Here is a 15323-nt window from a genome sequence, read left to right on the forward strand (position 1 = left end):
AGTTGTTTTTTTTAAATCCTTTGCCTTATTAAAGTGACAATTTTATCCTCAGAACCAGATAAGTCAAGCAGAACGGTGCACATATAAGTCCAATTTGCAGAATTTATTCATTGTTTCCGTGTCTGAAACCTAAAGACTGATTCACCACCAACTGTTAGAATGTCTTTTTTTAATTTGGCAATTTAATGGATTAATAGTGGTTTATGCTTAGTTATTCTTATTAGTCTTAAATTAAGACTTTGACTTAAACTTTGCCACTTTGAATCGAAGTTCCACAACACGGCATACTCACACCCATCTTTTTGACTTCTAAATCTATATTGGGAATCCTTCATACAAAATGCATCAGGGATGGTCAGGACAGAGATGCCTTAATGACTCTTAATTGAATCTCTTTCAAAGGATCTTATAAAGTTCATCTAGTGGCACAAACTAAATGTGCTCATTTCACAGGGAGCCTGTAATGCGTGTAACCTCAGTAGAATGCATCTGGTCCTATGTGGTGTGCCCTGTGCTTTATTGATTATTCAGATCCTGTTTGCAGTAAGTCTGGGTGGTGATTAATATTTTATTGACTATTTACACACCAATGTACTCTCATTAACTCCTCTTTATACCCCACACTACTGTTTTACTACAGGTATCATTTGATATCATATCTTGTTAAGCATGACATATTCATATATACAGTTCCAACAAATGCTTCCTATCTGGATTGGCATTGACCTTTTAATTGCTAATGTTTATTTGTATTAAGCTGGTTGCCTGTATTGTTTGAACAGTAATTTGATGGCAAATACACTGATGTTTATTTTTAGGGTTAAGAACCACATGGTTTGTCATTGACGTAGTACATTGTCAAGTAAAATTTGTTTTATTGTTTCATTACCATGGAAAATATTAAAACAACAACAACAACAAACAGTAAAATGTATAAACTAAATGTACATTGTACCTGGATTACAATCTTATATTTTTACAATTTGAAAAAATATATTTGAACAATATATGGATATACAGCATATTGTTTTTGAAGGTAGAAGGATACCAGAATGTTTGCCATATGGATATGGGAATAACATGCATATAGACTCTGCACGGATACTATAACCTTGAGCTCAGGATAACACTCTGAAGCTGTGAGGGGCAACAGTACCTTCTCTAGCACTGTGCTGCCCCAATTTTCCTTCTTTACATTGTCTTAAAGTTCATAGCAGAATAGATTTTACTGACATAATTCATGCAGACACAGTGGTGACGGTCCTGTGATGCATTTTTCTGCATCACTTGCATGTTCCTATTTTGGGTGTCCAGTCAAGGGAATTTCATAAATGAGTTCTGACTGCAAGTAATATTTCAAGACAAATTCTAGGCCCAATTTTTAATAAACATGTAATAAATAATATATATCATTGGTTGCTATAGTATGTTTTTTTTACTTTTTACTTTACTATATGTACTTTACTATGTGTGCGTTCTATGTTATGAAACAGATTAAGTGTTAAGTGGATGGACTGAATACAAAAGCCTGCTTCTTGACAACTTTCATAAATCTTTCTGTTATGTAATTGTTTCATGAAAAGCCTACAAATATGCCTGCTTTAATGTTTTAATAGCTTTTAGCATATACTGTACAGTATATATGTACATACATTGATGTGCCAATAACCAACATTTCAAACATTAATGCAACAATCTCAGCTTTAATAATTTACATAGGTTTATATGATGCACAAAAATTAGTTTAAAAATTACATCAAAGAAAACAACTAGTGCTCTGAGTATCATAAACAGTATTAGAGTGTCAGAACCTTTTGATATGCTTTTGTGCCTTTGAGAATTCTCTGCTACACACAATATAAGAATGGATATTACTCATTTTTGTTGGAGCTTAAATAAAACCATGTGACATATGTCAGTGTGTGATATCAGAGATTGCTGTCCCATCACATGCCAGTCTTTTATTGTTGCTGACGTTTTGACGTTTGTATTGTAAATACGCTCATGTATGCGTGAAAGTTGAATGAAGCGCCTCAGTGATGTGGCAGTTTCTTGGTCATGACTCTTCTTAGAGCATAGAGGAAAGAACACATCTGAATATTTCTGAATGTTTATAACCTAGTTGTTGTTTTTTTAAAGTGTGGCTGTTTAATCCCACATTTTGATGTCAGTCATCTCTCAATTCTCTAATAATTGCTACACATGGAGTTGAGAAGAGCTTTTGGAATCACTGAAATTGCTTTAAATGCTTGGTGATGTTTTTAATGGAATAAATTGACTCGCCTAGAATTTCTTTGTGATTATTGTCAAGCCTATGTGTATACAAACTGGTGATGGGTTTGTCACATAATTACTGCATTTGCAGCCTTTCATATGAGACCTGTCTTCTCCAATTTTCTCTGAGATAAATGTTATTGCTAATAATAGTGTCAGATCAGATAATAAATTACACATCTAGGTTTAGGACATAATTCGAACAAGGAGATATGAACACACATATCGTCTCCACATGGATTTAAAGAAAGGCCCATGTTATGAACAGATACAGTATTCCAACCTGAATAGCTTCTACATTAAAACAAATCTATAGCAAGGACATATTTCATAAAAGTTTAAATCAGGCTTCACTTGCTATAGACTATTAATCCTATTGATTCACTTTCTTCAGTTGATTTCCGAGATGATAGGCATATTAATGATGCAGATTAATGTCCTGAGGTGTTAAGCTGAAATATATCTAACAATCATTTATTTATCCTTAAAATAGGAAAAACTAAACAACAACAATAAAAGTTATATAAAATGAATTCAATAATAGAAATTAGAGTCAATGTAACACAGTTTATTCTGGTGCTGATGAATGTGATGATTTTTTCAGCGGCCTTCTGAAATCCTTGTAAATTAGTAATAGATCTTTCTAATAGAGCTTTGTAGTAATCCAGTCTAGTCTTTTTAATTTATCAAACTTAAAACTCGCCAATGTGCAACCATAAGCATGCAATTTTTTTCCCCACTCTAGCCTAATGCCTCTGACATGTTCACCTCTTTGACAAAATGGGTTTGGAACCCTAATGGTTCCAGCTGAACCATTTCTTAAATGGGGGATTAGCTCTGAATACATTGTGACCTGCAATTCTCTTTTAAACAGTTGAAGATTAAAAAAAAATTATCTTGCAGAATAATGAACTAAAGCACAAAATCGTTAGCAAAGCAAAGATGATTTCGAAATCCTACGGCTTCCACACTCAAAAAAATGATCCTGGCTACCTGTTACATGTACTAAAATGTAATATGTGATTTGTACATAATAATTTCATGTTTCCAAGATGAACATGAATAAATTATGTTGTATTTACATGAAATTCAACAACTTAACATTTATTAGATTTAATCATGTTGAGATAAACCATTGTCACTATGAAAACCGGAAATATCAGATCAAACATCGCGAGAAGATATCGCGAGAAGAGAACACAGCGTGTCGAGAAGACAAACGTTTGGCGGGCGTGTGGAAAAGGTAAGCAGGAATTAATTCCCAAACGAAATACTGAACATAAATGTCACCTGTTGTTTAGCGATGTTTAGTCACGTTATTTTGGTTTAAGCTATTTCTTGTATTTTTAATCACACTTAAAATACCGACAGTTATATGCGCGTGCTTAATCTGCGGTTCGGTTCTGGTTTCGGTCTGTTCTCATGAGTTGTGAAGCGAGAGGAAGAAAGTATAAATATTGTTCATTTGCAAAATTAAGTATCATGAATTTCAATTGAATCTATCTCTGTATTTTTTCACAGGAGTTTGTGAGTGAAAGTGTCCTGTCTGCATCTGACTTCAGGAGTTACCTGACCAACCGTCTCTAACGGTCATATTTAAAAGTCATAACGTACAGTTATAATGTACAAAACTTTCTGTTGGTGGTAAAAATTTTTTTATGATTAATACTTATTTGTGGTGTTTTATGTTTTGTACATCTTTTCAAATTGAGACTTCATTTGTAAGTTGCTGCTGGTGTAAAATAAAAATCTCCATTTTATCCCGTTTGTCTTATGCTTCCTTCCTTCACAGAATTCTGTTGACCAGGGCTTGAAATTTAAATTTACTTGAGTTGGATCAACTTAATTTACAACTGAAAAATGTGTTGTACCAACGCTATTCATTTATGTTAACAGTATTAAATTATGTTGGACGCAGCTGTAGTAAATAAATTAAATGAACCTAATAAAATTAATTTGACTGAACCTAAAAACATTAAGTTGGGCCAACAAAATTGCTTAAGGCTGAAAGAAAGCCATTAAATCAGGTGGAAATTCTTTCCATGATTTAATTATGTTCATTTAACAAGTTATTTTTTTGAGTGCATAGAGAAAAGGGCTTCCATTAGGGGTTGCCACCAATTCCCACCTACTCATTTGTTGTATTTACATGATATACAAGTTGGATATCTAAAAGAAGAAGACAGAATAATATTAATTGAATTAAGCAAATATGATGGAATTAAACACTGAGCACTTGTGTACTGAAAAAAATGTGCACTGTAGAAATTTGGTGCAATAATGTATCATTCTTGAAAAATACAGTAAATGTTAAAGCAGTTGTAATTATTAACACATAACAACAGCAAGCTACTGTACATTACAGTATGTTGTTGTTGGTCTTTCGGCTGTTCCTGACAAGGCGTCACCATAGCGAACCATCTGGCCAGTGCATTATTTGGCACAGATTTTACGCCGGATGCCCTTCCTGACACAACCTTCCCAATTTATCATAAAATGTTATAGATAATTGATTTTAATAAAGATAGATTTAATTCTCTATTGAATTTGTATTTCAAATTTATGCAAATAATTAAGATGCATTAGTTATCATATTTCTCTTGAAGATGCGAAGTGGTTAAATTTTCAGTTGAACCACATTATCAGTAACAATTTTTGTTTTTGTTTTTCTGCCACAGTATTGAATTTATAATTCAAATATCTCTTAATTGGTGCAGTATTTTGTGGTTAAATTCTTTTTTAAACACTCATTGACTATGATTTGATTACATTTAAAGTAATAATTGAGTAAACCATGTCCTCTAGTACTGTAATGAGAGTGGAAAAGCTTGAGTCTAGAGGACATGGTTGAAGCAATATGCAAGAAGAACTTAAATTAGCACAGGCTAACTTAATGTTGCAACATTGCTAAACTTGCAATGTGTCAACCAAGAGCTGTTGGACATTTAAATAAGTCTCACTTTGCTATGGCCACTCCACACAACAGCTCCATGTCTCACCCTAGTAAAAATGTTCAAAATTCACTATTGACCTATATACCACTATAGGTGTTTAAAAAAATGCTCCTGGAAATGTGTGAGACATTATGCATTGTAAATGTTAGTAGCAACAGAACACAAATACAATATTATTCAGTAAGAGGTCCAAGTCCAAGTTTAGGCCAAGTCTACACCAAGCACAGTCTCAATTTTGGAAAAGGAGGTGGAGGTTGTGCAGAACTACAGATATCTTGGAGTTCACATTGATGACAGATTGGACTGGAAATGCAACACAGATGCAGTCTATAGAAAGGGACAGAACAGACTCTACTTCTTGAGAAAACTTGGGTTCTTTAAATTCTGCAGCAAAATGTTGCAGATTTTTTATCAGTCCGTGGTCACAAGTGCAATATTTTTTGCTTTGCCTTATGTACAGATTTGTACCTCTTTAAAGTGTAAACAGTGTTTTTTTTCACCTTTTCTTAACTGCAATTGTTGCTGGTTGCTTACTTGTTGTATTATACAGTATGTGATCTATCTATCTATCTATCTATCTATCTATCTATCTATCTATTTATCTTTAATACATATCATGGGGAAAATTTTGGAACGATATTTAAGGAAACAATCCAACAGAAAGAAAAGGGAAGAAATATGAACAAAAAGAAAGTGTCAGAGAGAGAAGAACAGTGTGAAATAGAGGGGATAAAGGGCTTCCAATGCTCTCTTTTAAAGTTGGGTATGTTCAACACACTCTTCTCTGCTTTGAGAAAACTCTTAGTGTTAAGCTTTTTTGAGAAAAGGATTTGACTGTTCAGTAACTAGAGACCTATTTTTTATTTTTTTTATTTTTTTGACCAGAGCACATTTTTATTTGCAGGCCATATGTCTCTTTGGTCTTAGAAACCTCTGTTTGGTAATTTGGATGATATTTGCTAATACTGTACAATACTAATACTGAGGTCCAGTCTAAAGTGGTTTGGGAAGCTGGTTGATCCATTGAGTTTTATCAGGTCCAAGGTCAGCGCAGCCAGCTAACTTCCCTCTGCTGACCAGTAATATATATATATATATATATATATATATATATATATATATATATATATATATATATATATATATATAAAATTAAAAAAATAAACAGAAAGTTTTATCTTTAAATTAGAAATAAACTGAAGGTTTCGAAATTTTGATATTGCTCATATTTGTTGTGTGTATTGTAGGAAGGTGGTCACATGCTTCCTCCAAAGGCAGGTGGCAAAACAAATTTCCCACTTGTGGGACTAATAAAGATTTATCTTATCTTATCTTATCTTATCTTATCTTATCTTATCTTATCTTACACAATAGTGATAACTCACTTGGAAGAACATCCTAGTGTCATCATGATTGATATGGGTGAACAAGTATGCCACCCCTCACTGCTTGGAGAGCATGGCCAATTTTGTTCCCTGGATCTGTCAGCCACTGATGTCTGTGGAACCATCGGGAATTAAACTTGCCATCTCCAGATGATAGAACAAACAACATCTGATGAATTTGTCCTAAACTTTGATCCAAAGTTTTGCACAAACATGTGGAGGCCATGTCAATTTGAGTGCACACAGATGTCAAAGCAAAAATGGATCTCAAGTACCAAGAAACATATAAACAATTCTACATTTCACTCAAATTATATATAAAACAAAGCAGTTATATATAAAGAAAAACTTTTTTATTAAAAAATAGTTTAGTGTAATGTACTGGGAGGTAGATCCTTTTGAATGAAACCATGTGCTAAATCAATAAATGTATGAGTAGCTCATGGATTGGCACCCTGTCCACGGTGTACCCAGCCTCGTGCCCTCAGTCTTCTGGTATAGGCTCCAGGCCCCCCGCGACCCTGAATACAGGAGGAAGCAGTATAGATGATGAGTGAGTGATTGAGTATGAGTAGCTCACTCTGGTCTTTATTACCCTAATGCTGATTTGCGGAGGAGAGATGGTCTGGCTTGAAATAGAGGTGAATGTTCTCCAGAGCTCTTTAGACTTGTCATCTGCACTTAATGATGTTCTCCTTCTTTCTCTGGTCTTTTCTTTTTTATTGCAATATTTCTCTGATTTCCTGAACTTAACTTGTAGAGAAGGTCATTGCTTCCTGAAAGAGCTCCTAGGCCAATCAATATTTTATCTGATAATAACAATAAAAGAATCGTGAATAGCAATCATGGTAAGTCCAATGAAGAGCAACTGCTTGTCTCTGTGTGGGGAAATAGCATCATTAAATAACCCAATTATAGAACCCATCATTTGGAGTGGGTAGAAAATGTTGGCACATGAGAGTCGCAATTACTTAGAGAGTGTGACTCAGAGAAGTGGGAGCCTTTTCACCAGCACTCTATTGCGATTGCCATATGGATACATCCATGTTCTTAGATTCTACTAGATTCTGGGCTTGTTGATTGTCAGGGCTACTTGGAAGGTTAAATTTCAGTGTTTTCTACAGACAGAAACAAGTCAATGGCGAAGTGTCACGAAATGTAACATCCTGAATATATTGGGCCAGCATGACTTGTTTAACAAGAAACTCAAGGGACACTTCAAAGCAATTTAACCTCATGAAACCTGGATTTCACTGTTGTGTTCACTATAATTTCTCCCTTTATTTAGTAGCACATGATAACTATGAACATCTTCAATGTTTAAGGCAAAAGTTTGTAGATATATTTAAAAGGTTCAAGGTAAAAATAATCTCATCAGTTTTAATGTGATCAGTGATATTGTTGAAGCATGTCTTCGTACTGTACATATTTGCCTGTCTTTCTGTATGGCAGAAATCTCTGTCTAATTTATTAATACAAAGAAATAAATGTGGTTGATTAAAGACTTGCCCACAGTTTGACGCATTCGCTGTAAACTGTCAAAACTTGTGGCTTATACAGTAATCTGGCACATAACTGCTTATAAAATCCTTTCTACTTAACATTTAGATTTTATTTAGGAGGTTTAACTTCAGCCAAATACCTAAGAGCCAGTTTTGTGTGATGCTGTGGCAAATTAGACTGAAAATTTTCTGAGACTGGTTTCAGGTTCTCCATTGTATGAAACGTATAAAAGATATCATTGAAATAGCGAGTTCCACCATGTAGAATAAAGACCATGTGGGACCAAGGGCATTGGGGAAAGGGAATTGGATGAAACTTGTTCATGAGCATAGATAAAGCAAGCCTTGCTAATATGTGGGATACTTGGATCCTGAGAAATCGTAGTTCATAAACTGGCACAAAGAATAGGCATGGTGAGGTAGGGTGTTTTGCTTATTTCACTATTCCACTATTCCATGATGATCAGTGTATGCTAAAAATATATATCCCACCCTCTGTAACCTCTTGGTACACTGACTATTACGACAAAGTCAAGTTGTTCAGAAAAAAAACCTTTAAAAAAAAGGAAACACACACTACATCTATTTTTTTTAAATGTTTTAGTTTACCCAGAAACTTCATTCAGTCTTCTAGCTCTTCCAAAATAGTAATGTGTAAAAGAGGTAGAAATCTTCTCTGGTCTGAAAGTTACCTACACTACAGTTTGTAGTGAATGGTAAAATATATAACAAATGAAATATCTGCAAATATGAGAATGAGATGAGATGTGCACCCTACAGCACAGTCAGTAATTCCTGTGGCCCATCCGGAAGCAGAAAGCCCAGGTTAAGCAAATTTGTTAAAAATGCAAATAAAAATGCCATATGATTGCATTATTTCTTGGTTGCTTAATGCTTGCAGAAGTAAGAAGAATGTATTCACTAACAATATTAAGAATATAGCAGTCTACGGGGAAGACAAGAAGCAGATGCAACAGACTGCAACAATTGAGATGTTAATGATGTAGGGAAGAGTATTGATTTATCAGTAAACCACAGCTACTCCATCATATATCTAATCAGTGCACAGGGGTAAGCTGCATCAATGATGACTGATGCCTTTTATACAGCATTATGACTGAATTTGGGTTTGATTAAAAATGAGTTTCCTTTTAATTGAAATGCAATGTTTTCTGTTGAGGTTTAGTATTTTATAAAAGCTATTTCCAAACCTTGTTGGTAGTGTTAACAATATCAGCTCCTCTTAGGACACTGTCTATAACTGTGTCTGAGACAGTAGGGCATTTCACAAGCTAGTACATTTATGACCAGTTATGATATGGGATAATAATATTAAAGTCTGTCCTAGAAAAAAAAAACCTTATGCAATTGACTCAAATTTTTGGAGATTATTAAATTAGCTAAAATAAACAGATTAAAATTATGCATTTGTATCTATTATATGTAAACTTTTCTTACTCACAAATGACATATTTATTGTTCATATATATTAGTTTTACTTAGTTTCAAATTATGAGCTTATCACTTGTTATTCTGTTTTTTTTTTCTATATAAATGACTGGGGTGACGCACACACACACACACACACACACACGCATGCTATAATCTTCAGTATGATTTCACTTAATTTATACGTACGGTGATTCAGTACATAAGAAAAGGACTTTCCCGGGGCAGTGTTTTATTTATACACAGGACAGTGGTGTCTAAATTTGTTAAGGACATGGGTAACCGGGTTACTGTTCGGAAGGTCAACGGTTCGAGCACCAGGGCCGTCTGCTCCTGGGGCACATAGGCTGATGCTGTGCTCTGACTCCTGCTAACTGTGATATGGGGGGAAAAATTCCTGTCCTGTAAGGTACATGTAAAAAATAATTGAATCATTAATATTATTTCAATCCACAAGCTGATGCTCTAGAGGAGTTTTTTCAGCTCAGCTTCATCTACCTTCTCCCAACCTAATGTTTTTTCACACCAGTGTCACAGTTCCCTCAGAGTTTTCTTACAAAGGGCTGCAACTGACTAAGCTCAATGATTTAGAGTAATGCATAATACTGATATCTGTATACAATAATACAGATCAAAATCTGGTTCATTCAAGTGTGTGCGTGCGTGTGTGTGCATGTGTAGGTGTAGGTGAGCATGTGCATGCGTGCATGCAATCTAGTCAGAGGTCTGTGGATTGAGAAAGGGATAGGCTGATTGTTAATTTTAATGAGAAATTTACAGTTTTACTACAGTTATGTAGTACCAGTCAAAAGTTTGGATACACCTTCTGATTCAATGTTTTTTGTTTAGTTATTTAATTTCTACATTATAAAACACTACTGGAGATTTTAAATCTATGAAATAACATATATGGCATTAGGTAATTAAGTAACAACAACAACAACAACAACAGTCAGTTGTTATTTTAAGGCATGAAGGTCAGCTGTTCTGTAATAGTTCTTGCAAGAACAGTATTATCAAGTGCATTTGCAAAACCCATCAAGCACCATGATGAAACTGGCTCTCATGAAGACCATCCCAGAAGGGCGAGACAAAAACTTACCTCTACTGCAAACCTCGAAATCAGATTAGAGCTGGTATAAAGGCTTTACAGAGTATAAATGGCAGACATATCTCAACAACAACTGTTCAGAGGAGATTATTGCATATTCTGTATGCCTTCAGCTTTGGTTTACAATGTTGGAAGAAGGCACAGTAGGAAGGACGCATGACTAGACAACAACTTTTAATGTTTACTTGTTTGTTTGTTTGTTTGTTTTAAATGATTTCATTGTAAATTTCCTCCTTTAATATGGCTGTTATGGAAGTCAGCCTAAGGAGAGCAAATTGTTTGGTATATGACATTCATTAAAGTCAAAATACCAAAAGCATCATCCGTCTACTCTGACTGCAGAGACAGAGACAGACAGAGAGGAAGAGACAGCAGCCACCTTGATTTTTTTTTTCCAATCTACCCTTTAAAAGAGCTGTGGTTCTTTGCCCAGCAACATCGGCACTTTCAAGGTGTTTATCATTTTGCGTATTCTTTTCAGTGCACAAGCAGTTCAGATTCAACACCACATTTAAAATTATTTTCTAACTTCAACAAGCAACAGCTAACTTGTAGTTTGCTCCTTGGGCAGGGGGTGAAAATTTTACTTTTCCACTAAGAAATAGAATACAGAACTACATTCCAAGTGATACATGAAGAACAGCATACCTAGACTCATAACAGGATCAAAAGGTTATACAAAGATTAAATGATGTAATATTTCCATCGCAGAGGCCATGAGATATTAGTTTAATTAAATTCATGAAGACCAGTGGTACTGGACATGATAGTGCTCCTCATTCAAGTCAATGTCATGCAAGAAAGATTTTTTCATGTAGTGTCATTACCTCTATAAGGCACCTCTATAGACAGGGCAGAGGACTAATGGTGTCCATCTTGAATCAGTTATGAACACCATTATTGGAAAACAGCTGTTAAGTTGCGTTTTTTTTTATTATCTGGGTTAATAGTATCTTTCTCTTAAGGGAAATTTGTGTAATGGTTGTTTGCATGTACGAGGACATTGGAAAAAAATGAAGAATTTTTCTAGCTAGTCACCTTGTTTTGCTAGTAATTGCATTTAATTATAAGCCTCACACCTTTAGGGTCAAGGGTTTGATTACTGGCTTAGGTCTGTGTGCGTGGAGTTTGCATGTTCTCCCAGTGCTTGGTTAGTTTCCTCCCACAGTCGAAAGACATAAAGATTAGGTTAACTGGCGTTCCCAGATTGCCCAAAGTCTGCTGGAATAGGCTCCACACCTCCGGTGTGAGGGATAAGGGTCATAGAAAACAAATTAATATTTTAATAAGTATGACCTAAGCATACCAAATTTACAATTTGCCATTATGTATTTTTATTTATTTATTTAGTTGTGTGGAAATTCTGCACCAAAACACTTTTTCAGTAAACATCATATGTGCTACACACATAAATGCTGCATTTAGAGTAACCGAAACTGATAGCACCAACAACAGCGGTCAAATTGTTCATTGTTTTCTGGGACCATCTGGCAACCAAAGGCCTGTCACAATATGAAAATGTTTATTATTATTATTAGTAGGATATTTTTCAAATCACTGTAAAACTGTAATGTTAACATTTAGCAGACGCTCTTATCCAGAGCGACTTACAATTTTATTACACATCTGACCAGTTAAGGGTTAAGGGCCTTGCTCGAGTGTACCAACCTGGTAGTTGTGGGATTTGAACCTGGGATCTGCTGAACTATAGTCCAATGCCTTAACCACTGAGCTACCCCTGGCCCATGATACTGTTTTGCCCATGCTGTTTTGATCAGCATCAGCAAAAAAAAAACTTAGAGAAAATCAAAAGCTAGGATGAAGAAATATTAAAGCATACTAGATACGGTAGGTGACATAAAACAATGAGTGAATTTACCGTAAGCTAGACAGCGGGAGTACTTATCAGCCAGCATGTCCGTGGCTGCCACATAATTGTTCTGTTCTGTGAAGAACAGCCACAGGAGAGCAATAAAAAAAAATGCCTGAGCAAAACCTACCTAGGACTTAATGGCTTGCCTAGAGGCTCAGTGTGTCCTGTGCCACTGTAGCAAAGCTGGATGCATTTCATTGTATCTGCTATCAGTGTAGCGCAGTGCCACTTTTTAAAGCGCTTTGATATAGGGTAACAAATACTGAATTGGAAACTGCCAACAATCCCCTGTCACTGTAATATTCTGATCAATATTCTTCCATCAATTTTCTTCACATCATTTTCCACTTCTATTGTTTCACAGTTTTACAGTTCATCTCATCTGGTTTACCTGGCCCCTAGCAATCCTCTCAGTTGGGAGAGTTACTCGAAATATAATCTGCTTCCATGCCATGGGCACAGAAAGTCTAATCACCTGCTTTAACACCTTTAACAGCTTCTTCAAACTCACCCTGCCTGTGAGGGGAAAACTGGATCTGCTCTGACCCTTTCTCTGTCCATGTGTTTGATAAAAGTATTTAAGAACTGCTTTTTAAAAAAAAGGGTTTGAATCAAACCTGGACTTTTGATTGCGCAGAATAACAGTTAATAACAGTTATGAGAGTTAAAACGACATTTATTTGCTACACTAATGCACCTAAAATTTTGCATTTATGCACTAATGCATTTATGTAGTAATGCAGCCAGAAAGTTCTCAGTGCACTGGAGCCATGATCAGACTGCTTGCTTCACGTTTGAGATGCTAGCCTCTCAGGAACTCCTTTAATGGCACAAACATGTAGACATGAGTTGGTGTGAGGTCGGGATTGTAAGGGGGATGTGGCACTAACTCACAGCTGAGTTCCTGTAACGTGAACATGGTGTTCATGAATTATTGGGTGTACAGTTTACACAAACAGATGCACAGGATCAGGCATTCCACGCAGTGAATGTTCCCGGGAAGAACCCCATTGGGCTTCAAGTCACCTCGGTCAAGATCGTCATTCATAAATGCCCAGCCTTTTTTAAAATGTTTGAACCATTTAAGTGTTTTACTGCAGCTAAGAGTTTCATCACCATCACCTTGTAGTCTTCTGTAAATGTCACTTGGTTTTATGCCTTCATTCACAAGTAATTTCATAACAAGTCCAGGTCTGACTTTGAGAAAGGATCTAGATCTGTGGCCAGTTAGTTTTAGTAATGAGTAAACATATTCGCGTAACTGACACATACTATATAAAGGCAATAAATTATACATAACTAGTGTAAAAACTCCGTCATTAATGGGTAAAGAGTTACTTAAAACGTTAAAGCTAAAAATAAGATGATCAGAATCTGGCACATACCTGCTCATAACTTCCTGTCTATTTAAATTTAATTTATGGCACAGTTTAATTGAGTTTTCATAGTGTACGACCCATTTTTTTTTGGAGTATGCCATGATGAGTTGCGCTGTTGTGTGTGTGTATAGAGGTATGTGATGGCTCTGTAGCTGCATTACGGTCATTTCTGTTTTTATCTACATACTCTGTGTATACACTGTAAACTATCATGTTGATTGGCTCTGTTGAGTGACACATACAGTATAGCCATGCGCCCCTTGAGACAAAAGTGTTAATTAGTGAAAAAAAAACTGGATGCTGTGACACAATCTGCCACATAATTGCCCATAACTTCACGTCTCCTCAACAATTTAATAGGATTTATGACGTAGGTTTAACTTCAGGCAAATACTGAAGCTTCATTAAATTCTCTTTAGCCAGTTTTGCATCATGCTGTGATAAATTCTGGCTGGACTGACATACATATAGACAGACATACAGACACACACAGAAATAGATTTAATTTCTGACCAAAATACAGACAAAACCTTTGATTTTTATATAGATATAGCTCTCACAAATGAAACAGCATTAAAACTGAGTCACATGAACCAACTAAAGTCTGAGTTTTATCAAAGATTTTACTTAAATATCATAAAAGAAATTGATGGCAGTTTTTTAGCATTGACTGTACACTACAGCGGTGATCCCCGACATGTTCTGTAAACACAACATCAACATTTATCTAAGCGGTTTTTAGCCAGAGGATTGTTCATCCACTCATCAGTTTATCAAACACACGTTGATGGCTGTCCCCCGCACTATGTGGGCAAACCCTTGTTTATGAATCATCTATCATTTATACACAAGTGGTCACTATATGCAGGTGCTGAGTGGAAATGAGTGAATTGTTGTCAAGTTTGTAGTGAGCTGCTCATAGACCCTTCACGTCCAGTACAAAAGCATTAGGCAGTGAAGTTGACATTTCTTACTGAGTGACAATGTAAGAGTTAAAAATATGTCAGTTAAAAATATGTTTGCACTCCTTGTATCCTAAAGAATGTTGACTGTGCTGGTATAGTATGCTTGTAGTGTGATGTTAAACTGTGGATTTATCATCTCTGAGTTAATTGAAGCACAAGTAGAGAAAGAATAAGAGAGCGAGAGATCGACGAAACAATTTGGAGAGCATGCAAAGGGTCGAACAGAAAGTGAACTACAGTTTAATCAGTCATCCACAGTGCCATGTCCCCTGCAGTACACACTAAGCCCAGTCACAGGTACACACAACCACAATGTGTGTAATGAAGCACTGGACACCAAAGAGACAGGAAGCAAATTGGCTCCCTGGGGAATAGAGTGCTGTTTAAGGACACAGAAATCATCGTCACAGAGTGATATTGCAAGGAAACAA

Source organism: Clarias gariepinus, chromosome 4 (genome assembly GCF_024256425.1).
Source record: "Clarias gariepinus isolate MV-2021 ecotype Netherlands chromosome 4, CGAR_prim_01v2, whole genome shotgun sequence".
Classification (NCBI taxonomy): Eukaryota; Metazoa; Chordata; class Actinopteri; order Siluriformes; family Clariidae; genus Clarias; species Clarias gariepinus.